Source organism: Sinohyriopsis cumingii, chromosome 11 (assembly GCF_028554795.1).
Source record: "Sinohyriopsis cumingii isolate HCF-2022 chromosome 11, ASM2855479v2, whole genome shotgun sequence".
In the NCBI taxonomy this organism is placed as follows: domain Eukaryota; kingdom Metazoa; phylum Mollusca; class Bivalvia; order Unionida; family Unionidae; genus Sinohyriopsis; species Sinohyriopsis cumingii.
Genome location: NC_142971.1, coordinates 82277486 through 82302937, shown reverse-complemented (window position 1 = coordinate 82302937; position 25452 = coordinate 82277486). Strand labels below are relative to the sequence as shown.

The 25452-nt window shown below is 34.4% G+C and overlaps 1 long non-coding RNA gene across 1 annotated transcript in view; it reads left to right on the top strand.

The window, feature by feature from the left end:
- The window catches only part of LOC149788853 (uncharacterized), a 91521-nt gene extending 66450 nt beyond the window's left edge, over positions 1–25071 (top strand). Inside the window, exons 2-3 of the long non-coding RNA XR_016424268.1 lie at positions 20836–20986; positions 21613–25071. This is a non-coding gene — a long non-coding RNA (uncharacterized LOC149788853). The remainder of the gene's footprint in view (positions 1–20835; positions 20987–21612) is intronic.
- Positions 25072–25452: the final 381 nt, after the last annotated feature.

Below are 25452 nucleotides of genomic sequence, written 5' to 3'. Positions count from 1 at the left end.
CCCATCGTAACGACTCTTAATAGTACCATTGCAATAGTATAGCCACTGTTGTTGCTAGTTTTACTCTTATTAGATCTACCACTACTGTCACTGTTGTTGCCGGTGTTCCACTAATACTACCACTGCTACTGCTGCTAGGTGTGTTATTTCTGCTGCTACTGCAACTACTACTAGATTAGCTAAGATATCTAGTCTTAGACTGTCACTGCCACCATTTTGAAAATGTTGTTGCTAATTTTATTTCTGCTTACTATTAGGTCATTACATAATAATGCTAGTAATAAGAAATGATCGAACCAAAGCTTTGTTGCATATTTTGCTTGTACTTCATGTGTTGTTGCTGTTGTTATTGGTGCAATGAGATTTGGCAGCTCATGATAGGCAATGCATGTTGGCCAATATATCTGAAGGAACCCCGTAAAACGCCGAGGACAATCAATAACCCAAGGGAAGCTGCAAGCGCTCTCACATACCCACGTTGAAAGAGCCTAAGATTCGAACCCACTAGGCCTGAAGTGAGATGTCAATGTTCTGAAATAGTGAATGTCTATTATCGGTCATCCGGTGACCGTAATCATCGTGTACTCAGTTAATATTGAAAATAACATAATATGCCATACGTTTAATGTTTAACCTCGCTATCACTATGTCGTCTGGTAGTACGCAAATATGTTATTGTATGTATATATTAGTATGTATATTAGTATGTATAGTGGAGCCGAGTGGTCTAAAGCGCTCTCCGTTATGGATCACTACCATCTCACCTCTGTTTGCGTGGGTTCGAGTCTAGGATTCAGCCAATGTGAGTATGTGGAAAAGCTTGCCAGCAGCTTTTCGTGGGTCAGTGGTTCTTTTCGGGGTTTTCCCGGGTTCTTCCTCCACCATTAATACTGGCCGCCATGTATAGCCTATAATGTGCTGAAAAATGGCGTTAAACCTCACAACGAATAAAACAATTGCTTTTGATACAATTTACTGAAAAAAATTCAACTATTACGAAAGGCGGCACTTTCTTTAATGAGCAATTGCCAAATATTATACTATCGACATCGCTGAAAATGGTGACAGCAATAGTGCGAAACGAAAATAAAGTCTAAATCTTAGACTCGGTCAGAATGATCCTGAGGAATGATGCCACTCTCATTATTTAAGCAAATCATTAAATTATATTTGAATATAAATATAACCACACCCAATGATTTTAATGAGTGGAGCTTTTATACTATGTTACAATTAACATTATGAATAATAGCGTCAACTCCACCCAGTCTGGAAACCACAGAACAAGTGTTTCTTAAAACCACTGTCTAAAGTGTGCACTCAAGAATAGTCATAAGTGGTCAAGAGCTTAGGTTTGTAAATGACAACCCGCGTAAGGTCCGAAAGGAGCAATAATGTAAGGTTCGAAAATAGCACTCGTGGATGGTTCTCTTTTCATTGTGGTAAAATAAAACTTGTGTCACTAGATGATAGAGAGGAAGGAGGGCTCAACCCATTCCATCTATTAACTAAACCAACATAATATATATCGAGAGGAGATGCCATGGAGTGACTGATGGTGATTTGAATACTTACCATTCACGGATTTAAATTGACATACGTTGTGCGGTACATGTATACCAAGCTAAGTATTAGAATTCACGAAGACTGTAAGTGGCACTAAACATGACACAAATTATCAAAAACGATCAACATAAGTTATATTGCATAGATTATATATACCCATTTCAATGGAATGCTTAAATTATTTTAGACTTTCATGTTTCTTTGAAGTACATATCATGTGCAATCTTCGAATAGTAGTTGCTCGCCAGAAAAATAAAATAAATCAGATAAATGAAATAATGTTCTTTGCATGTGACATTGAAGAGAACCTATTAAGAAATAGTTGAGTATGTATGGTTAGTGATGCATTTGAACGTAAGTGCATTGGGCTTGTGTAAATTAAACGATCATATTTAATTCTACTGCGCAGTTTCTGGAATGTATGTAAATAAACAGGCGGACCAGTCATGTGTTAGTTTTATCAATTGATGGCGTGCAAGTTTACATTCGACTTTCAAGATTAAGGAAAGTTTAGTTTAATTCTTCAGTTATGTTTTTCAGCAATATTCATGGAACCTGTTTACGGCAACTGGACTGTTCATTAGTAATTTGGTCTAAATTGTATCTCCATACCTTCATCATTCTACAATGTATTCTGGCTGGGTGACATCAGATATGCACAGCAGAACTGTATATGTTATCCTTTCCAATTATGTCATCATAGCGCCTAGATGCATTCCTCTTACCTTGTAATAAAGTAACACCATTAGATTTTAAAAAATTGAAATATCTCCTAAAAACCAGGTATGAAAGGTTACTGTGTAAGTATTCCGTATGTCAACACAAAAATAGTTGGTGCTGCAATGGCTTAGTGGTTTGCCACAGCAGTATCAGCCTCTCAAAATGCAGAAATATAGAGTTGAAAAAAGCCACGGCCTCGTTTTTAAACACCTTACTTTTCAAGTCATAGACGTTACAATTACCAAGCGCTTTCAGCAGATTAGGTGACCCTCACCAGTAAGACTAACCTGTATCCCCTGCTACACTGCAACTTGCATTCAACTTATATCCATCAATCAGACACAAACTAAACGAAAGTAAGAGTACTTTTAACAATACTTAACATGTAGAAGGCCTTTTTTAAATGTTGAGGATAATCAGTCAGGAAAATCTGGGAGCTTTATTTCCCTTTAAACTAAAATCATATTAAATAAACAAAGTTTTAGAGCCATGATTCTCCTTGGCTGGTTTACCGACTGTAGTCTGTTCGCAATCCATGACTCATTGTTTCCACGTTTCATTGTTGAACATTTATGTTTCTTTGCACTGTGTATTTACGTTAGTGCTCGAGCAATAAATTGAGGAGCTCGATATCAAAACATTTCTTAATCGATAAACATGCTCAAACACATTTCTAGTAAGAACTGTCCTCTCTTATCGACTGCTTTAAATGTTAGTTAACAAATATATTAACCCTACCGTTAAAAAACGTGTTTACACTTGGCTGCTAAAACTTGAGTCGCGGTAAAGCGTTGACGACAGATGAAATATCTTCGTTAGGAAAGATCTGACCGTAAACAGAAACTACCTAGGAAGCAATTTGCCGGTGGATGGGGTTAGGGTTAGATACATCGAAGTCATTCGGATATTGAAATGTCAACAAGGTAGTACTAAATTAGCTTTTTGTAAACATTACATTATTATTTCTTGTTTATGGCGAATTTCATCCACCTTTTGTGCCCTCCATCTACCATGTTCTCTCCCGTTAAATAACATTTGTTTCAATAGTCTCTGACCTGTGAGCTACACGTGCTGTCTATGGGTCGATCTATCATTCTTTCTCTCTCGCTGTTTATTGCTTCTTATTGATCCATTGTTCCTTAGGGGTATGATCTCATAATATGTGATTAACATCACCACGATGACAACAACCGGCACTACAATTTCAACTGTACCTACCCCATCGCTAACAAAGAAGTCCTGTGCTTTTATCGATATAAATGAGCGTTCATATGCGTATTTTCAATCTGACAAGTGGAAGAGTTTATTGGTAGACAAATACATCCTAGCAGACTAGTGCAGAGTATCAATTCAAATGTGTGCAACATTGTATAAGAGTGTTTGCCAACAGGATAATCGATCAGGAAAATCTTGGAACTTTATTAACCATTAAACATAAATACTATGAAAGGAACAAAACTGTAGAGCCATGATTGTCCTGGACTGGCTAATCGAACTGTACTTTTTTTTCAATCCATGGCTCATTGTTTCTAAGTTTCATTGTTGAAAGTTCTGTTTGTTTGCACTGTATATCCTCTTTAGTGCTCGAGCAGTAAGTTGAGGAGCTCGATAGCAGAACATTTGTTAATCGATAAACATACTCAGACACATTTCTAGCAAGAACTGTCCTCTTTTATCGGCTGATGTACACGCTAGACACATAAATTAATTCTACCATTAAAACATGCGTATACACTTTGCTGCTAAAACTAGAGTCGTGCTAAAACGTTGACGACATATGAAAGATCTTCGTTAAAAATGATCTGACCATAAACAGAGACTACTTCGGAAGCACTTTGCTGGTGGATGAAGTTAGGGTTAAATACAAGGAAGTCATTCAGACATTACATTGTCAATACAAAATTATTAAATTAGTTTTTTGTAAACATTACATTATTATTTCTTGCTTATTGCTAATTTAATACATCTTTTTGCCCTCCATCTCCAAAATTCTCTCTAGTTAAGTAACATTTGTTACAAGAGTCTCTGACCTGTGAGCTGCACTTGGTTTCTATGGGTCTCAGGTTAGAATTCTTCCTTCGTCAACTGCGATGTGTTTCTGGCAAAGAAACTTTCTGCCATTGCATCTGCATGTTTAGCCTTATGTACATTGATCTGTCCTTAACATCAGATATAGAAATATACGTAATTTACATCTTGGATTGAAAGACCATAACGCTTTTGACATGAATAAGTTTTATCGATACAGATGAGCGTTTATATGCATCTTTTCACCTTGACAAGTGGTCGAGTTTATTGGTAGACAAATATGCCCAGCAGCCTAGTGCAGAGTATCAATTCAAATGTGTTTTCCATTGCATAAGAGTGTTAGCAGCCAGCTTCTCACTGCTGAAAGTAAACGCTGCAAGGCTGAACGCATCGTGGCTTCCCATCAACTTCACTATTCTAAGCAGATTTATGAAGCTGCCAAAAGAATGAAACAAATATTATTCTTCTGCACGCGTGTTACATTCAATATTGCCTTCATTAATGATTACATTATTACAGCTGTCTCATCTCCGGTATCGCCGTCATTTTTCAAACCTGTTATTGTAAAGCCTCTGTTAGAGAAACCAACACTTGATCCAAACTATTTAAAGAACTAATACCTCGTTTCTAACCTCACATTTATTTACATATTCTTAGAAAAATATTTTCTACCCCAATTTGTATCTCGAGTGACTACAGGAAAACTATGTTCAGCATTGTACAGACTGCATAACGCCCTCGCCATTTTAATGAAACTGCCCTTCTCAGAGTAATTAAAGACCTTCCCTCAGCTTTGGATATTGGTAATAATACAGTCCTCACCCTCCTTGTGTAAGGCATTTGACAAAATATACCTTGATATGTTAATTTACTGCATCCATGATGTATTTGGTATTCAAGATGCAGCCTGGCTGTGATTCACATCCGACTCGGTCAACATAACACAAAAAGTGTATGTAAATGGACAACAATCCAACCAAGCTGATCTCTGTTTTGGTGTTTGAGAAGGTTCTGTTCTTGGCCACATTTTCTTCATTATAAAGAATCAGTCGTTCTCAAGCGTCATGGCTCGAAATAAGGTGCCTCAATAATGTACGTTGATTACACTCAAATATTTAAATCTGGTCGCTCAACAGAAGTTAAAGACATTTCCTCAGCTTTGGCTAGTGGAAGTAGTACAGTCCTCACCTCCTTGTTTTCGGCATTTGAAAAATATACCTTGATATATTGATATATTAATTTACCGCCTCCATGATATATTTGGTATTCAAGATGCAGCCTGGCTGTGATTCACATCCGACTCGGTCAACATAACACAAAAAGTGTATGTAAATGGATAACAATCCAACCAAGCTGATCTCTGTTTTGGTGTTTGAGAAGGTTCTGTTCTTGGCCACATTTTCTTCATTGCAAAGAATCAGTCGTTCTCAAGCGTCATGGCTCGAAATAAGGTGCCTCAATAATGTACGTTGATTACATTCAAATATTTAAATCTGGTCGCTCAACAGAAGTTAAAGACATTTCCTCAGCTTTGGCTAGTGGAACTTGTACAGTCCTCACCCTCCTTGTTTTCGGCATTTGACAAAATATACCTTGATATATTAATCATTCACATCATTTTCCACAAGCGATACGTATCAGCAAAACCAACATAAAATGTACTCACTAAGATATAAAGATATCACTCTAAATAGTACGGTCACATTACACCCACACGTAATGTTGTTGTTCTTGTTGTTGTTGTAGGGTTTAACGCCATTTGTCAGCACACGATAGGCTATACATGGCGTCCAGTATTAAAATGGAGGAAAAACACGGGAAAACCCCATAAAGAACCACCGACCCACGAGAAGCTACTGGCAAGCTTTCTCACATATCCACATTGACTGAATCCGAGACTCGAACCCAGGCAGACAGAGGTGAGATGGCAGTACTCCGTAATGGAGAGCGCTTTAGACCACCCGGCCACTCGTCCCCCCATGTAATGAACATAAACAAGGTTGCATATCTGGGACTGTTACACATCATCCCATTAATCGTTATCTTTATGTTCTTGCCACTGAAACACTTGTATATACCCTCTAGATCCAGAATCAAGCACAAATCAGTTTTCTATGTTAGATTTCGTTGACTGTGTCCACTGTTAATATGAATATGTTACCTCACCTATGTGTAAACTAAATTTTGAAACTTGTACTTTGATTGACCCAACTCTGAAAACTAAGGTATAAGGACAATATTATTTGTGCTTACCAGAGCACATCTACTTGGAGCGCACTGCTTACAAGTTTTAGATACAAGGATCCCATATTTTGAGTCAAGACTGTTCATAAAACTCCATTCTTGTGAGAACAGCAAGAGACTGAAAGACTCGTTAATATATATGTACTCAATTATTGTCAGCATGTCTTTGTTTTCTAATTTCCTGTTGTTTGATATAGTAATATCGTTTTTGAATATGTTTCTTATATGTGATCTAATGGTGTAAAACATTTGGAGCTTCTAAAGATTAGACCCTGAACGAGATCAACATTATTATTATTATTATTATTATTATTATTATCATCGCTGTTGTTGTTTATCATACAACTGTACGGTTTAAACCTGGTCAAAACGAATCATGTGACTCCTGCGCAGAGTTCTTTTATGCAGCTATACCGTGTACCTATTAGAACAGTGTCATCTGCTAGAGGTATTTTGTGTTCCGACAGCAGATTTTATCATGCGACAATGAACTTGAATTTATCTAACTCAGTTATAATTTTGTCAGTCAAACGGCAGTATGAAGTATTATTATTAGCATTGTTATTATTATTATTATTATTATTATCGCTGTTGTTTTTTTTTTATATCCTACGATGATACGGTTTAAACCTAGTCAAGACGAATCATGTGACTTCTGCGCAGAGTTCTTATATGCAGCTATACTGTGTTCCTGTTTGAACATTCATATGCCTGAGGTATCTTACGTTCTGACAGAAGGTTTTGTCATGCGGCAATGAACTTGAAATTTCACTAGCTCATCATAATTATGTCAGTCAAATGGCATTATGAATTATCATTATTATTAGTAGTAGTAATAGTAGTAGTATTGGTGTTGTTGTTGGTAGTGTTATTGTTGTTGTTGATGATGTTCCTAGGTCGGTACGGTTTGAACCCAGCTCAGGAAAAAATGTGACTTCTGCTCAGTTTTATAATATGCAACTATACCGTATTTCAGTTTGACCAGTTATAGTGTAGAGGTATCATACGTTCCGGCAGAGAAAGTTGTATGTCACGCAGTGATTTGTATTTGTTATGAAGTCATCAGTATTCGGATACAGTTTTTGATGTATGGATTAGATAGCATGGGTTTCATGTAAATTTCATTGTAGTTAATTTGATCAAGTAACATTCGTTTGCATATGTAAGCTGGTTAAGGTGAGTTACAAATCAATGCACTAATATAAGCTGCTTGACATAAAATCCATTATTAAGTCTTCCTGCTCATTACAGATTTTGTGTACATTATAGTCCATTATTAAATTTATTTAAAAATAGTAATACGTACAGTTGGTTATACCACTGAATCTGAAACATGCGTTTTGGCGATGCGCACGCAGTCGATATATCATATGAGGTGGTGATTACAGGCTTACATGAGCACTGTCAAAACAATCTGATAATAATAAAGAACAATGTACACTAACGAAACGATCAGATAATACTAAAGTATAGCAATAATTCATAACAAATAGTCGCTCAGATAACTTGCACCTCAAAATTATAATGTTAAAATATAATTACTGCACGTATGTCATTGTGTATCGAGGCAGAAATCACTATGCGTTCCCGTACGACGCAGTAACCAAAACATACCATAGAAATCTTCAGAAAGGAAGCAAACCACGAGCAGGCAATGTCGACATTGTTTCAACTGGTAAAGGTGAACCGATAATAACAATAATGATCCAGGATGAATCAAACCGTCTGCTTGAACCGTCCGTACCCTCAAAGCCTGTTGTACATTATATATTGTCACGTATGTGACGCAGCATTACCATCAGCAAAGACATCACCGATAGGTAAGGTTTATGGTTGGATACTTTGTGAAAATTTGGTATCAAAACACTTGCATGAATGTTAAAAAAAATTGATGCAAGTTTTGTTTCGGATATATGCAAATAAAAAACTGTTAATCACACTAAGAGTCAATTTTTTATATTAAATACAATTTACGAACTAGCATTATTAAAACTGTGATTATAACACCTGTTTTGTTACAAATGTATTCTAAAAAATGACATTCGTGACAGATTTGATTCCGCATTTTATCCAGATTCTTCATTTAGTCTCCGCACTTCTTCCACATTCCACTCGTTGTGGATTCCATAAATCCGCTTTCGGCAGTTACTAGTTTTCCCTTAAACTATATGATGCACTTTACCAGAGGCGAATTAATCAATACATAACAAGGACGTGTATTTTTTAATCTATTTCTAATATTTATATTATAACCTACCGGAATTTTAACATCTTTTTTCCGATGGAAGCCCTGTTATCGATCCGTCTAAGGCCCTTAAATTTACAGATCACACACAATACACATCGGTCGCGGGATTTCGAGTCTTAACTAGAACAGATTAATTATGAAAATAGCTTGCCAGCAGCTTCGTATAGGCAAGTCGTTCTTTATAAGGACGTACCAGGCTTTTTCTCCGCCAATAACTAAACTGGATAGTTTAATTTGCTGAAAAATATCGTTAAGGCTCACACCAAAGCAACAAATATATCATATAACACATGTAATATAGTTGAATACGAGTATTATACCTGATAAGAGGCCAACTAATCAATTTTCCATAATACAATAAATATCCGCTAAAATCAATAAAAATGCACGGATGTGGAGACATAATATATAACCTAGGTGTGTTAGGTCTGAATAAATACAAACACGTCTATACTGGAAGCTGTCACTGAATTGTATAAATCTATCGTTTTATTAAATACGTGTTCTCAGATTTCATGTTTTGCGTGCAGGATTACCCGAGGGTGATTTTTGTATATCGCATATTTTCGAAACAGTGACTTCGGTTCATTCTAAGTTCAGGAGCGAAATGCTTGCTTTGGGAAAATCTATATTCCTCAGGCACACATACGATGTAGGGCAGTATAGTCGGTGTATGAATTACCGTACCGTAGAACAAAATATCACACTGCATGAAGTCTTTTCAGTGAGCAGTCTACTTTAAAGGCTTGCAATCTCCAGTGTAGAGGTACTTGACTTATATCTTAATTTCTTATTTGTATCACATGATAAAATTATTTTACTTTTAAGTTTATTTTCGTATTTTTGGTAACTCTGACTTGGTTTGTAGATTGTAAAGTTATAGTCTATTTCCTTATTTACTTGTATGTGATTTAACAGAACGATTTACATTTGCAATAACGTCGTATTTATTAAAAGTCACTAAGTACTATACAATTCCTAACAAACACAGATTTACTTCTGGACCTGCTTATTTGCTTTGTATAGTTTTCCTGATAATATCATGGGTATAAAGAGTCAACTCAGATCTACAGTCTATAACGTCATTACGTGTTATACATGCTCGTGTAATTTATAGCCACGCTCAACACATTGAATTGCATGTGTTGTCATCTAGGGATGGTACATCAGCGAACGAGTGAAACTACGAGATCAAGTAGCGTAAAAATAACAAGGACTACAAAAAAAAAAAAAACATAAACAGAATGCACAGCTCGTTAATGTGAGTTTCAATCCTCATGCGTAGCATATACTTTGTACCCTCTATCTCTCTCATTTTTTTGTTGTTGTACAATATGGGTAAATTGTTTTCGGTACCTTCTGACTTGGTCATTTTTGTACTTAGGGAATAAATTATATTCTCTACTTTCTATCAGTCATTTCTACATTAAGTGAGTAAATAATATTCTGCTCTGTACCTTATGCTATTTTGTAATAATAGAGTAGATTGTGGTCTGTACTTTCTCTCTCTTTTATGTTTGTACTACGCGAGTAAAGTATTTTCTGTACCTTCTATCTTTTCCATTTTGGACTACGTATACCATTATCTGTCATTTTTGCTCTAATATTACCCGTATCTCTGTCAGTTTTGCACTAAGTGATACTTGGATCATTATATTGTTTGAGGTAAGTGATACTTGTATCTCGATATTTTTTGTACTGTCATGCTTATATATATAATTTGTATTCTACGTATTATCTCTTTATTTATTTATTTATTTATAACTTTATTTATCACTTTAGTTGCTTTATTTATATGTTTATTTATGTATTTATCACGTTATCACTTTATTTATCACTTTATCACTTTGTCACTTCATTCTTCGGAGATCCTTTAATCTTAAAAGAAATCAAATGACTTCAAAGTAACAGCGCTATCGCACGGTGCTGCAGGCTTACTGTAGTACAATGGTCACCATGCTGGACTCATAAATGAATGGCGTGGTTTCCAATACTACAATGTGATGATCAGCCTGGTTATACTGTAGTGTTGTTTCGCATTTAAGGCGCTTATTTACAATTATATATGAGCATTCAATACCTTAATTGTGCAAATGTCCGCAGGAAAAAAAAAAGCAAACCAGATTAAATCTCGGATACGTAAAATATTCTGTTTTAGAGTATGTTTTGTATTTCAAAGTGTGACCATGTATGGTCAATATGATGAGTGTCACTCTTAACGCTGTGGAGTGTCACTCTTAACGCTGTGGAGTGTCACTCTTAACGCTGTGGAGTGTCACTCTTAACGCTTCTTTGGGGAAGGCTGAACGTGAGATATGGAATCTACTGCAAGACAAACGTGGTTTTAATTCTGGTGAACTAACAAATTTACACAAAGCCGCGTATCGCTTATAAGCGATTTGGGATATACTATCGATACCAAATTAGGACATGTGTTGTGATGTCCATCATATAATTGCTGATTGTGCACTTTAAGCATCAGAGTGGGTGAGCAGACCACTTGCTTTGAAGTCCATTTATAAACATAATACCTCATACGAACAAAGCACGAAAAAATAAGTTGAATAAAGTCAACATAAAGCCCATTCTTAACGACACTTTCTCTAATTGTCTAGCTTTATCTTTGTCGTTTGTGTTTTCCAAAATGTGTGTTTCCCTGTTGGGTCACTTGTTTCTCGTCGTACCCTCTCTGCTGCTGTAATAAAATCGTTATTATATCAATAATGGAATCTTACACTAGTAGACTAGCACGAAAAAGATTTGAAGCAATTAGAAGATGTCTTCGTGTTCGTGATGTTCTCAAACAAAAGCAGCAAGAACGTCAAGAAACAAGTTGAATATGCAGAAGGTACATCTACTTCATCACCAACCAACTGCTGAGCAAACCGAAAAGATAGCAAGAAGAACCAAACAAACAATAACGATTTTAAGAGATCTTCTGGGCGAAATAGTTGCCGCTCAACCTTCTGGTGGAGAGGAAGAGATACTTAAAAGTATTGATGAAATAAAAAAGAGATCTGGCACCAATACCTGGAGTAGGAAAAGAAAATATTGCATTGATTAAAAAATTTGAGAAGATTTTTTAAAAGACCTTAATGATAAAGAACCTGGTACAGCAGTGTTGGGTTTTATTCGAAAGTCTGTACTTTTAAAACCTAAGTATGCTGGAGTAAATATTGATTATTTTATTAAATGGATATTTTGCAAATATTGCAATAAAAACAGGCTAAAAAATGATGAACCAAAATATAGAGAATATATCGAAAATGTAAATAAAACGTATGAGAACTCTGAACAACAATTTCAACCTGAGCCACAAATTCCTCAACCTAAATCTAAAAGGAAGAAACAAACACAATCCGAAACTGATGCTGCTCTTAAATATATATGTACGACTAAGGGGTGTAGTGATATCGCGAATGAAAGAGCAGAACAAGTTTATAATATTACTTCAAATTATGATAATATAAAGACTTATGTAAGAACGAAAGAGGCTAAATCTTGTACAAACGATGATTGGGTTAGAGATGTATATCTTATATTTGCTAATCAAAGTTCTCTCAGAGCTGATGACACTAAAGTTAAGCAATTTAAAGATATGATAACACAAGAGAAAGAAAATTACAAAAGAGGAAATAGATGTTTTGAGCTTGGCAGATGAACCAAGAAAAGGAAGTGGAATAGGACTTTGCCTTGTCAGTGTTCTTGCTTTTGTTGAAGGAATATAAATTCTGATTGGAGAAAAACGTGCAGGAAATAATTCCGCAGAAACTATTACTGAATCATTTGATAATTGTCCAATATTATTTACAGGTGGTGTTAGATATCGTACTGTTTATCACTATCTTATATAACAAATTGTTGATGATTATTACAGCTACTGAAAACAATTCATTAATCAATTTGTAATTTTAAAAATGATTGCACACAATGCTCAACGCGGACCTGTAATAGTTAGCCATAATATTCACCATTGCCTACGTATTATGCTATTTAAGCAGACGGACCTGGTTATGTCGTTATGGGTTTATTCAAAAGGATGGCTCAAAAAGCAGCAACGATTACAAAACAATTATGGGTAAAAGCTATTGAAACTATTCGATGCAAAGCATTACGTTTTGTTAATAATCTTGCTGGTAAAGCATTTTCAACAAAGAAAAGTTAGCTCGATTTGTGGGAAGACAACCGCAGCGAGAACAATTACTCAGTACTAGTTATGCCTGCATATATCAGTATGATAAAAAATATCAAACTGCCAATCAAAAACTTGCAGAGTTTGCTGTTTAAGAAGTCATTCCTACACAGTTGGCTAATGAGGGTATGGCGGCAAATACATGTTTTATTTCAGGAAGTGGTCTTCGTTGTAGACGATTATATTAAAAACCTTTATGCGTATATCCGATCTAGCATTTTATATGGACGCACCAATTCTCAAAGATGAATCTATACGCGATTATCAATATCATTCTTATGACGCGACTAAGACAAATCAATGTGGTCGAATCCAATTACAAGTTCAAGATACAAAAAGATAGTGTTCGCCTGATGAAGCAATTATCGATATAGAATTAGAAATTGTAAAAACTGATAATACAGAATACGGAGCTGATGCTAAAGTTTATTTTGTTGATAATGGTATTATGCGTTGTTTGAAAGCGCTACGTACATGATTGACGCAAGAAATATTGAAAAAATTATTAGGAGACGTTGATATAGCTACAACGATATTAAATTGGCTAGGTATTCATATCGTTATACGGGATCAGCTGGACCGTCAGTGATGTTCGTAAAAGATAACAGAGACGCTCCTGAACAGATCAGGAAAGTTGCGGGTAATGTAAGAGCGGCTGGAGGAGCAGTTGATGGACTAAGACTTATATCAGTCAAGGAAAAATACAATTTAGGATTTGCTACACCTGGATCAATGTTAAAAGGTGGAAGTAGAAGATTTGCATACCCGATTCCGTTATCTCCTATATTTTGGTTTTGTAGAAATGTTAGAAAAGTTATCTTTGGAGCTAAAATACAGTTGTGCTTGCAGGAAAGGCTACTGATGCTGATGCACTGTGGCGAGCGGATGATGTTCTTGATAAGGGAAATGTACTGATAACAAAACTTTCACCGTGGATGCCAGTAATGACTCCAACAATAACGTGAAGAAAAAACGTTAATTAGTTTACTGAATTTAGGAGGAAAATCATTATTATCATGGTTGACAGTAAATACAGATAGCACTCAATGTAATATTAATGGTATATTAACATAGCATATTACATCACAACAAGGAGTTTCTGCACCAATTATATATGTATCGCTTCACAAGTCAATTCAAAAGCACATAGTCATATGATATTTGACAAACTCGATGTTAGTGAAGTTTATTTATGAATAAATGGACATCATGAACCAACTAAAGATATATTGTTAAATTTTGTTTTGAATCATGCAACACGTGTATATCATCGATTAATGACATGTATGGGACGTGATCAATATATAGATTCTGGTTTACAAATATTATATATAGATTTTACGACACAGTGTCCGATTTATTATTTTTCACTTGACCATATATATTTAATGAAACAATGGATCTCCTGGATATATGTTAGTGACGTTGGAGCAAAACGATGAAAAACAATTTACATTGGAAACTGAAAAGAAAACAAAAATGGGCTTAATTTGCTATTGGTGTCTTGAATTAGTCACCAAATTTCCACTTAATTCAAATATAATGAACATTCCGATCAACGTTCAATGTGCAGCACAACATTCAAATACAGTCAAGCACGTGAATGGCAAACAAAACTAAATTATCTGTGAAGAATATATAGTAAAAGTAAACAATATATTGCAGACGTGTAATTGTTGTTGACATAATTGTTTATTCAGTGTCTGCTGTTATTGCTGGAATCGGTTTATCGTTATCAACAACAGGACTATCGCAAGTAATGGCACCATCAGTTGTAGCAATTTGTGTTTCAGCTGCAAAAACAATTGCTGGTTTTCCTATTATCATCGCAAAATATATGCACGTGTAAAAACAAAATTACATGATTACATAATAAAATTACATACAATGAAGCAATAACTGTGATAGGATCCAGGCATGATTTAAATAACAATACTACTACTACTACTACTACTACTACTAATAATAATAATAATAACAATAATAATAATAATAATAATAATAATAATAATAATAATAATAATAATAATAATAATAATAATGTCAACGCCCAAGGAATTACTCCAGTAAATCGTAATTAATACAGCCTCGTCAAAAACAAAGATATCATTGAGCTCTAATAACCCCGAATTTTTACGTTATCTTTCCAACTGCAATTCCAGCGAAAGAAATGACATATACGAGTATATTATAGCTGGCCAAATATCAGATCAAAATCATTCGGTGGATTGCCAGCAAATCATTTGGTCGTATTTGCAAATACAATACAGATGATGTAACTCCCGATTGGCAAGTTTTCAGAATTCAAACAGGTAATAATCAAATCGAACAATGTAATGATGAATTCCAAATGCAGAATCGAATCGATAATAATCAAAAAATGCTATCACCGTTCACGCACCAACTTTATCAGCTGTGATTTAAATATATTCACCACATTATGATATAGATATATATCAATCATCGATCCGATCTGTTTTAGGTTAGCGTGACGTGCCCACGGAATACAAAAAACCACCAGAACAAAACTTAAATGAATTCCTCACAAATGAAAATATGTTTATAAGAAATCTAAACTATCAAAAAGAAGAATCTCCATTACGTCCTACTTTTCAATATCTCTATTCTACTTCTATGGTCAAATTAGTTTAGCATTTTATGCTGTTAATGAATACATAATCACATTTTTAACTAATACAATTAGAAATGAACATATTAATATGTCTGTATCATTAATTAATCTAAAATTATATTCTGTAGTATGCTAATGGTGATCTTAAAATGAAAATCATTAAAACAATACAACATTTAAAATATGCTGTATCAGACCTTGATTATATTAATCAAAAATGTATTGATCATATAAAGAAGGCAGATTTTGCAATACCAAAATATAACATAAAATAAACATATAAAGAAATACTGTTAAATATTGCAGATTAAATTAAGCATAAGTAACAATTTCTGTAATGCCAGGATATGAAACCGACGGACGCAAATGAAAACTCAACAACATTATCAATGAATATGTTCCACAAACTGTTGAAATATGGAAAGAAAGAAGAAATCACCTCCATCATCAGTAATTCGCAAACATAACAATGATCCGTACGGTGGCGGCAGAGATATTTCACAAGGAATTGTAAATATCATATGAGCAATTGAGGTCAATTTTGTATGTGATGTAATTGATGGCAGCTATCAAATAGATATTAAAAAATCTAGTCAGGCTCAGCAAGGATATATTTTATATACATTTAAAGAAGAAGTACCTCCTTGATATTTGATCGTACTAAGAGCCTATTAATCCTGTTTATCTACGTTGTCGTAAACAGTTATTATTAAGAATAAATTTCAAACTAACTGAAAGGAGCGGACACTTACTTGATTTAAAACAAGAATTCTTAATATTAGTTTACATGTCATATCATAGATCTTACGTAAGTTTATTTTTTGCCTTTTCTTGGTAATATAAATTAAAAAAATACTTGATAACATAATAAAAACATAAACTGACAATGTCTAGTATAATCTATCCAAGACAGGGAACACAGTTGCCATAGTCTTTATTTTCACTGCTTTAACTTTCAAAATCCCCTTTACTACTTTCACTTTCATTTTCATTAATAATGTCATCATTTTTACGATCTGTCATAAACTTTTTTACCTGACTGGCGCGGGTGTTAATGATCAGTTTATTCTCATCTTCGTCTAATTTTCTCAATAGCGCATGAGAGAGATACAATTTCTTTAATTTCTGTCTCTTTGACCAAGGCCAAAGATTGGAACATACTCTGTTGGATTTACTTTATAAATTTGTACTCTGCTGCTAGTGTCTATCTCTTTTACAATTTTTGTGTTTGAAATGATTAAAAATCATAAATATGTTTTACTTGATCAAGCTGAAATTTTAGGCCGTCTTACTTGACTTTTGTAATTGCGGAATAATATATATTTATATATCTTTAAATGTAATTTTTAAAATAAGATAAACCGTAGCAATATGATCGGTTATCATTCTTGGGGTCCCTTCTTATTAGCCTTTATGCCTTTCCATAACGTCCTTTTGTTAGATTTTTCTTATGGTCTTCTTAGCACCCCACGAAGTTTTTCCTTTTGGCTGACATTCCTGTTTAATGTTTTCGTGTGGGGTACCCATCGGTGAGATTTAGAGCTCAAATGACGGAACGATTTTTTTTGAAGGGCTCCAAACTACATAGAATCCCCCCCCCCCATCGAATCCCTATTCAAACGAAATTTTAGAAATTCAGAAGGTTGTATCGGCCTTTCAATTGTATGTACTCTCCCAATATCAAACGCCGGGGAGAGTGCAAAACATATGCACCACGTTGTTTGACATGATTATGAGGTGTATATAAAATTCTCGGGGATTTGGAGCCTCCCACTTTTAAAAAAACGTGATTATCTCCTACGTGGACAGTATGTCCAGTCACGTTATTTGAACGCCAACCGTCGTGAATGAGAGTCAGCCGCGCTACCACTCCGTTATGTTCCAATCTAACTGATATATTTTAAAGAAATTATTATGAAGTTACTTACGTTAGATTTCTTGCAAATGACTACAGTTTTGATATATTTCCCATTTTCCAGAACACATCGTATTAAATAACTCAAGGATTCAGAAGATTTCAACTATATGTGCATGCATTATCATTTTATTCTTTATTGTACAGTATATAAAAAACTCCATTAAATATTGCTGCTTATTATTTGACGTTATTTGAATGTTTTCCACTGTCTACTGTCCATTAAATATGGCATTTGCAGAGAGGTACAACATATTTAATATATCATCATTAGAAGAGAGACTTTCAATTTTATTTAGTTCTTAAATTCTACATGACTTTGACGAGCTACATTTGGTTGGTAATCGATTTATTAAACAGGTAGTTATAATGCTGAAGTCACTCCCCGGCAACAGAAGAATGAGTTTTAAATACAATGTAGCTATAATGTTCTGGTAACTTGTCCACAATATCAGAGTGTAATTTGAAGAGAGATACTTGGAAAATTAGGTCTACTCCACGTAACATCTAATTATGTTTTGAATGCATGACTGTATGCTTTTGAGATAACTCTGCCTTTGCTGTTTAGATACATTTTGCACGTCTTGTTTAACTTTTAAATGTTTTGGACAGATTTTTTTTTCTTTTGAAACATTTTAGAAATTTAAAAAGCTAAATTGGTTTTCCTAGTGGCAGTTTGTTTGTTATGACCTATTAGCTTTTGCCAAACATAATCTAAAAATTCATGTTTGCCGGTAGTAGCTAAATTGCATAGGTTTTTCTGTGCTAATACTAAGCCATACGACCCATATACGTAGCATAAATATATACTCGGTATATAAAGCCATACGGTCTATATACATGGTATAAAATATTCGGTATATAAAGCCAAACGGCAAAAATGCATAGTGTAATAATGAAAGTCCGATTAAAAAGCCATACGGCCCATTGACATGGTTACTAATGACACTCGATATATAAAGCCATATGGCCCATTGACATGGTTACTAATGACACTCGATATATAAAGCATACGGCCCACTGACATGGTTACTAATGACACTCGATATATAAAGCCATACGGCCCATTGACGTGGTTACTAATGACACTCGATATATAAAGCATACGGCCCACTGACATGGTTACTAATGACACTCGATATATAAAGCCATACGGCCCATTGACGTGGTTACTAATGACACTCGATATATAAAGCCATACGGCCCATTGACATGGTTACTAATGACACTCGATATATAAAGCCATACGGCCCATATATATCGTTAATATACATAGTGTACAAAAATCGGTATATAAAGATTAAGGACAAACATAAATGGTTAATAATGAAACTCTGTATATAAAGACATACGGTACATAGTAGCTAAATTGCATAGGTTCTCCTGTGCTCATATTAAACCATACGACCCTTATACGTAATTTCAAAAGAAACTCTGAATATAAAGCTATATGGCAAAAATGCATGATGTCATAATGCAAATATGTATATTAAGCCAGCCAGCCCAAATACATGGCGTCATAATGATACGGCGTATTAAGACATACTGACCAAATACATTGTGTGATAATCAGACTGGGTACATTAGCCATCTAATAACTGTACTCTCTATCCGCATTTTCTTCTTGAAATGATTTTGGTATTTGATAGAATATATTTTTGTGACAAACAAGCATTCAATTCTAGTACGTGGCGTACCATTGCTTGTCATAGTGGAAGATCAACGAAACATGACATTATAGTGTCGTCCCATCGCTAGCCTTATTAAAGAGCATGTCCAACATTATAGTATCCTGCTATAGCTTGTCATTTTGAATGACAACATATCCACCATTATAGTGTTGTACAATCGTTTGTTATATCAGCTGACAATATATATAACATTACTGTGTTGTTGTTGTTGTACGGTTTAACGCCATTGTTCAGCACAAGATAGGCGATATATGGCGGCCAGCATAAATGGTGGAGGAAGAACCCAGGAAAACTCAGGAAAGAACCACCGACCTACAAGAAGCTAATGGCAAGCTTTTTCACATAACCACATTAGCTGATCGCGATACCTGAACTCAATCAGAGAGACAAAAAAACTCGGGTCCCCGCATTATTGTGTCGTACCATCGCTAAACATGTTGGAAGGGATGACAACATATCCAATTTTATACCTCTTTCTCAATCAACCGGGAAATACAAATCTCTGGTTTGTAACAGGAAAATGTAGAGATATATATTTTAAATGTTTCTAATGAGGAACATATAAATGGAGTATTCGTTTATTCCACAGTTATATTATAAACCATGAGTTTTGTTTAATTAACAATATAGTTTGGTATGAATATATAAAATACGCTTTAGTACATACTCATTTTAAATATTAAGAGCAACGTAATGATTATGAGGCATACAAACGGTAATAGTCATGACTGTGAGGATGGGAGATATCCTTTGATTATATTATTATATAATATGAACGAAGGTTGAACAGGCCAATCGATTGCTAACAAGAAAATAATATAGTACTTTTGTTTTTACTATTGATTGCAACTATTATTACGACTATTCTATTATTATGACCGTTAATGTTAAGATTACTGCTAAATCTACTGTTATTTCCCCTCTTGCGATATTATAACTTTTGTTAATTTGACTTTTATTGCTACTGTTACTGCTAATTGTACTGTTAATGTGACTCACTTTGCGACTGTTATTGTTAATTGTAATGTTATTAAGACTCATTTTGATATTCTTATTGCTAATTGAACTGGTATTAGGACTCATTTTGCTAATGATAATGCTAGATGAAATGTAATTAGGACTCGTTTTGCTACTGTTACTGCTAATTGATCTGTTATAAGGACTCATTTTCCTACTGTTCCTGCTACCTATACTGTCATCAGGACTGATTTTGATACCGCTACTGCCACCTCTACTATTATTACGACTTTTCTGACTACCGTTTCACTAGCATTGCCTCTGATGATGTTAGTTTTCCTATTACTGGACCTTCCACTACTCTTACTGTTATTGCCAATGTCCTACTGATACTATTGCTTCTAAAGTTACTACTACTAGTCTTATTGCTGCCACTGCTACTTCTATAGCTACAACAATTTGTCCTAGTACTGTTATTACCGCTATGTTGCAAATGATGTTGCTAATTTGATTACTCCTTTCTGTTCGACCTCTACAGCTCAATACTAGTAATAAGGAATGAATGATCCAAAGACTTCTAGTATATTTTCCTTGTAATTCATATGATGTTGCTGTTGTTAAGTGAGTAATGCCATTTTTCAGCGCATGATATTGTATTCAAGTTGGCCTGCAAATCTGGTGGATAAACAACCGAAGAAACCTCCGAGAAGAATCACTGACCCATAGGAATCTGCAACCGCTTCCACATACCCTTGATGGCAGAGCCCAAGACTCGCACCTACGCGAACTAGAGGTAGATATCAGTGTTCTGAAATGACCACTGCCATAGATGGGCTACCCGGGGACCGCAATCAACGTGTACTTTGTAATACTGAAAACAACAAAATATACCATCATTTTAACTTTTAAACTAGCTATTACTCTGAAGCCTTATAGTACTCCAATGTGTCATTACTATTTATATATTATTAATGAAAAAAATGCAAGAATAATGTGTCTACCCATTTTATCGTCGGGGGAGTTATATTTTTGAGGGCTGAGCAACATGTGTTCCGGTGTGTAGGCCGTATATTTGAGTGTATGACTCTCAGCATTATCCTAAACTTTCTCATCGGTGTGTTGCAAGTAATTTTTATTATTATTAGTAGCAGTAATAGTAGTTATAGTAGTAGTAATAGTAGTAATATTAGTAGTAGTGTTAATATTACTTCGTTCTCGGCAGCTTTATTAAAATGATATTGTTACATCTTGAGTACATATTGTCTTTGCTATGTTCATGGTATAAAGCTGTTTTGTTCCTGTTCTCCGTCTTCTTTTTCGACTTATCCGATCCTATTCTTATTATTGCCATTATTAGCACGATTGTTATTGTCATTATTATTATTATTATTATTATTATTATTATTATTATTATTACAGCATGTGGAGTGAGTAACTGTAATCGCTGCAGAGATCGATACAAGAGTGATGCCTGCATTACTGGGTATATATTAAGCAAAGACAGACGCCATTGTACCAGACAGGGGCGGTTATTAATCTCCTTCTTAGGAAAGTGAAAATGGAGGGATAAAACTATGTTATGAAATTGTGGTACAGATGAAAGTATGCTACATTACGATCAACGCAGAACTGTGAATGGAATATGAAAATGAAGAACTGAAAAATGATTGTCATGAAATCATTTTAAAAATAAAACTATGCTACGTGCAAATCATTACAGAACTGTTATGTTGGACATGTAAATAAAATGGTCATAAATGTTGATCTCTCTCTCTCTCTCTCTCTCTCTCTCTCTCTCTCTCTTTCTCTCTCTCTCTCTCTCTCTCTCTCTCTTCCAAACAGTACCGATCTGAAAAACCAATCAGTCTGCCTACGGTCATGATGACTTTTAAAATTATGGTCATATTTAATGGCTATATATGCTGTTGTGTGACAAGACCATCATTAGAGTTAAACATCGACATACCATTTTATAAATTTAAAACTACTTCATTAAGACTAAATTAAACATGCGATATGATTTACGAAGAATGGTGGCAGATATAGGATTAGAGTTTCTGGCTAGCTTCGTATGTTTTCAGCATATTTCATGTCAAACGAGTTGAGGGTTTAAATACATATCCTTTCAATTTTCAGCAATACATTATTTTATGGATTCGACAGGGATAACCAATTGTCAAATGCATTGAGAGACAAGACGTGTCTGTCAAATATATTAACAGAGCGCATCGTCTGAGAAATGCATTAACAGAGCAAATCATCTGAGAAACGTTTTCGCAGAGAGATACATTTTTTGACTCTATGGTCTAGAGCTAAGTGTCAGAAAAGAGTGATAAGCAGCATGCTTTATAAATTTCAACAAATATTTTATATACATAGATGACAAAGTGAAAATGTCAAAAATAACTTACGGCATTGCGAATTAAATACCAAATAGTCTTCAAAGTTGTGATTAATCGAAAGTGCTATTCAAAATATTCTGCGAGCTGAAGATTTTAATGTACCTGTAGTGGCCAGTAGTCTTAAATGTAATAATATATCAATAGCCTAAATTATGCCAACAGTCTTTTGTTGAATCGAAATTAAATAATCCAAGATTTCCCAGGTTATATTCACTATATTTCCAAATCACTATGGCTAAGAGCTTTGTTTCTGAAACCTTTTCTTTACATTTAAGAACTATCTGATTACATTAACTTCACCCAAATCAAATATACTGCCCAATCGATTCTCCTCAGATGACTAATTTACCAGTCAAAAAGATTTATAATATATTAGAAACGTTTTATATTATATTTGAAAGGGAAGTCGAGATAAGGTCAAACGTTTATTGTTCTAGAAAATTTAAGTTGTTGGTTACAATAACGTCTGGCTGCGTGAATAAATTATAATGTCCTTGACTCACCATAACTTGTTAATCCTTATTGTTATCCAGTTTTGCTTATAAAACTGTCAATGATTTTGGACAAGGTCATCAATTATGTTCAATTTTCCATTACCAGCAGCATATAATGAAATAAACGAACTACTTCAGAAAAAAACTCAAAATAAATACAGATAACACATATATCAAGTGTTTTTTTATTTTTATAGACACACGCATCTGGCATTTTTATTTCTGAAGATAAACTACTTTCACGATATTTTTACAGAGATATCCACCTGACGAATGTATTTACATAGATACCCTCATCTGTCAAATATATTTACAGACAGGCCAATCAGTCAAGTTAATGTATGGGGTGACCATTATGTCAAATATATTTACAGCAATATCCTTCTGTCAAATGTATTTACATACATGCGAATGTGTGAAATGAATTTATTACTGTTAATTGCAGTCTGAGCTAGACACGCTTTTCGCCAAGGTCTTCTTCACTTTAACCATTTTTATTGGGGTATGTCACTTTTAGAAAGAACTATGCCACATTAAAAAATTATTGTTCCACAGATCCGTGTCTTAGAAAAGAAAGGGATAAAAATGGCAAACTGTTTAAGTTTCGAGATAATACATATTTATATTACAAGAATGAAACAATTGCTTTTAGTGCAATTAACTAAAACATTCAATCATGACGAAAGGCATCACTACCTTTGTTGACCAATTACCAAATATTATAATATCGATTTAGTTTAAAATTGTGACCGCAATAGTGTGAAACGAAACGTAAGACTACATCTTGGATTTGGACAATATTGTTCATGAGGAATGATGACATTTTCATAATTTAAGCAAATCTTTAAATGATATTTGAATATGACTATAACCACACATACTTGTTCAATGAGTGGAGCGTGGACACTATTCTACGACTAACGTTATTAATCATATCGTCAACTCGACACTGCTTGGAAACTATAGACCAAGTGTTTCATCAAATGCTGTCTGAAATGTGCACTCGATACTCATCAGATATGGGTACTAGCTTAGGGTTCGAAATGACAACCCGTGTCAGGTCTGAAAAACTCTAAAACCCGAAAAGAGCGATGGTGAAATGTTCTCTTTTCTTTGTGATAAAATAAACTTCTCTCACTAGTTGAGAGAGACGGGGTAGGATGGTCAACTCATTTCTTCTAGTAACTGAACCAATTGAATAGATATCAATAGAACAGGCAATGGAGTGATTCATAATGACTGAAATACTGACGTTTTTGCGGATTTAAATTGACATTAGTATATATGTATACCACGTTACGTAACATTTTTATAGTGTTTTGCATTTGCATAAACTCCATTGCATATGCTAAGTTTTTAAATTCACGAAGACTATACTTGGCACTAGCCAGGACACATATAATGAAAAACGGTCAACATAAGTTATATTGCATTAACGAAAATATAAACATTCGAACTAAATGCTGTATATGTGTTTAGACTTTCATGTCGCTTTGAAATAAAGATCATTTGCAATTTTTTTTAATAGCAGCTACTCGCCAGAAAAATGATAAATCAGATAATTTTAATCATTTTGTTTACATGAGACCATCAAGAGTTCATAGTATAAAATAGCTGAGTCATTATGTTTAGTGATGCATTCAAACAGAAGTGCATTGGTCGTTTTAGTTGAAACGATAATATTCAATTCTACTTGACAATTTCAGGAATACATATAAAGAAACAAGCAGACCAGTCATGTGTTAGTTTTATCAATTGATGGCGTGCAAGTTTACATTCGACATTCAAGATCAAGGACAGTTTATTTTCATTGCTTTCTTATGCTTTTTATCAAAATACTTGTAACCTGACTATTTCCAATTGACTGTTCATTAGTATTTTGTACTAAATTTTATCTCCATACATTGAACATTTAGCCATTTTGGCTGTGTGACTTCACATCAGCACAGACGAACTGTAGATATCACCCATTCAAATTTATGTAATCATAGCACCTAGATGCATTCCCTTCACAGTAATAATGTAAGACCCTTAGCTTTCAAAATGTTTAAATCTCTTTTTTAAAAAACATGTCTTAGGGGTGATTGTATAAATATCCCGAATGTAAAGACACGAATAGTTGGTGAAGCAACCTTGATGGGCTTCATCCTTTGCAACAGTAGTATCATCATCTCAAAGTGCATACATGTAGAGTTGAAACAATGTACGGACTAGTGTTAAAAGAATTTATTATTCAAATCCAGGGAGTTAAAATTTTCAGGCGGATCGAAGAGGTTTTCTATAGTTGTACATCGCCAGTAAGACTAAAATGTATACTCTGCTATAATTCAACTGTCATTCAACTTTATCCATCAATCAGACAC